The sequence below is a fragment of the Mustela nigripes genome, chromosome 13 (assembly GCF_022355385.1).
Source record: "Mustela nigripes isolate SB6536 chromosome 13, MUSNIG.SB6536, whole genome shotgun sequence".
Taxonomy (NCBI): domain Eukaryota; kingdom Metazoa; phylum Chordata; class Mammalia; order Carnivora; family Mustelidae; genus Mustela; species Mustela nigripes.
In genome coordinates this window covers 51,891,473-51,894,063 of record NC_081569.1, presented here as the reverse complement: position 1 = coordinate 51,894,063, position 2,591 = coordinate 51,891,473, and positions in this window count along the sequence as shown.

Here is a 2,591-nt window from a genome sequence, read left to right as displayed (position 1 = left end):
TCAATTTCTTTTATGAGTACTTTATAGTTTTCTGAGTATAGATTCTTAGCCTCTTTGGTTAGGTTTATTCCTAGGTATCTTATGGTTTGGGGTGCAATTGTAAATGGGATTGACTCCTTAATTTCTCTTTCTTCTGTCTTGTTGGTGTAGAGAAATGCAACTGATTTCTGTGCATCGATTTTATATCCTGACTCTTTACTGAATTCCTGTACAAGTTCTAGCAGTTTTGGAGTGGAGTCTTTTGGGTTTTCCACATATAGTATCATATCATCTGTGAAGAGTGATAATTTGGCTGCTTCTTTGCCGATTTGGATGCCTTTAATTTCCTTTTGTTGTCTGATTGCTGAGGCTAGGACTTCTAGTACTATGATGAATAGCAGTGGTGATAATGGACATCCCTGCCATGTTCCTGACCTTAGCGGAAAAGCTTTCAGTTTTTCTCCATTGAGAATGATATTTGCGGTGGGTTTTTCATAGATGGCTTTGATGATATTGAGGTATGTGCCCTCTATCCCTACACTTTGAAGAGTTTTGATCAGGAAGGGATGATTTACTTTGTCAAATGCTTTTTCAGCATCTACTGAGAGTATCATATGGTTCTTGTTCTTTCTTTTATTGATGAGTTGTATCACATTGACTGATTTGTGGATTTTGAACCAACCTTGCAGCCCTGGAATAAATCCCACTTGGTCGTGGTGAATAATACTTTTAATGTATGTACTTTGTTTTTTTATAGAAACATCAAAAGGACACCAGGGTGATTTATTTTCTTGAGTATTCTATTCTTGGTTTCAGCTCAGGTCATGATTTCAGGGTCATGAAATGGAGCCCCACTTCAGGCTCTGTGCTCAGCATAGAGTCACCTTCAGATTCCCTCACTCTCCTTCTTCCTCTGTCCCACCCCTGCTGATGGTCTCTCACTCTCTAAAATAAATAAAATCTTTTTAAAAAAATCAAAGAGGAATCAGGTAACATGATGCCCCCAGTTTTATTTTTGTTTTTCAACATTTCCTTAGCGATTTGGGGTCTCTTCTGATTCCATACAAATTTTTGGATTATTTGCTCCAGCTCTTTGAAGAATGCCGGTGGAATTTTGATCGGAATGGCATTAGAAGTATAGATTGCTCTAGGCAGTATAGACATTTTAACAATCTTTATTCTTCCAATCCAAGAGCATGGAATGGTCTTCCATCTTTTTGTGTCTTCTTCAATTTCTTTCATGAATGTTCTGTAGTTCCTTGGGTACAGATCCTTTACCTCTTTGGTTAGGTTTATTCCCCGGTATCTTATGGTTCTTGGTGGTATAGTAAATGGAATTTATTCTCTAATTTCCCTTTCTGTATTTTCATTATTAGTGTATAAGAAAGCCACTGATTTCTATACATTGACTTTGTATTCTGCCATTTTGCTGAATTGTTGTATGAGTTCTAGTAGTTTGGGGGTGGATTTTTTTTTGAGTTTTCCATATAAAGAATCAGGTCATCTGCAAAGAGAGAGAGTTTGACTTCTCCATTACCAATTTGGATACCTTTTATTTCTCTTTGTTGTCTGATTGCTGTTGCTAGGACTTCTAATATTATGTTGAACAAGAGTGGTGAGAGTGGGAATCCTTGTCATGTTCCTGATCTCAGTGGGAAGGCTGCAAGCTTTCTCCAATTGAGGATGGTATTCGCTGTGGGTCTCGACTATTCTCTTACACCATACACAAAGATAAACTCAAAATGGATAAAAGACCTCAATGTGAGACAGGAATCCATCAGAATCCTAGTGGAGAACATAGGCAGTAATCTCTTTGATATCAGCCACAGCAACTTCTTTCAAGATATGTCTAGAGGGCACGAATTGCATGGAGCACTGGGTGTAGTGAAAAAATAATGAATACTCTTATGCAGAAAATAAATAAATTAAAAAAAAAGATATGTCTCCAAAAACAAAGGAAACAAAAGTGAAAATAAAATTTTGGGACTTCATCCAAATCAAAAGCTTCTGCACAGCAAAGGAAACAGTCAATAAAACAAAGAAGCAACCCACAGAATGGGAGAAGATATTTGCAAATGACAGTACAGACAAAAGGTTGACATCCAGGATCTATTAAGAACTCCTCAAACTCAACACACACAAAACAGACAATCATATCATAAAATGAGCAGAAGATATGAACAGACACTTCTCCAATGAAGACATGCAAATGGCTATCAGACACATGAAAAAATGTTCATCAACACTAGCCATCAGGGAGATTCAAATTAAAACCACATTGAGATATCACCTTACACCAGTTAAAATGGCCAAAATTAGCAAGACAGGAAACAACATGTTTTGGAGGGGATGTGGAGAAAGGGGAACCCTCTTCCACTGTTGGTGGGAATGCAAGTTGGTGCAGCCTCTTTGGAGAACAGTGTGGAGATTCCTCAAGAAATTAAAAATAGAACTTCCCTATGACCCTGCCATTGCACTCCTAGGTATTTAACCCAAAGATACAGATGTAGTGAAAAGAAGGGCCATCTGTACCACAATGTTTATAGCAGCAATGGCCACAGTCATCAAACTGTGGAAAGTACCAAGATGCCCTTCAACGGACGAATGGATAA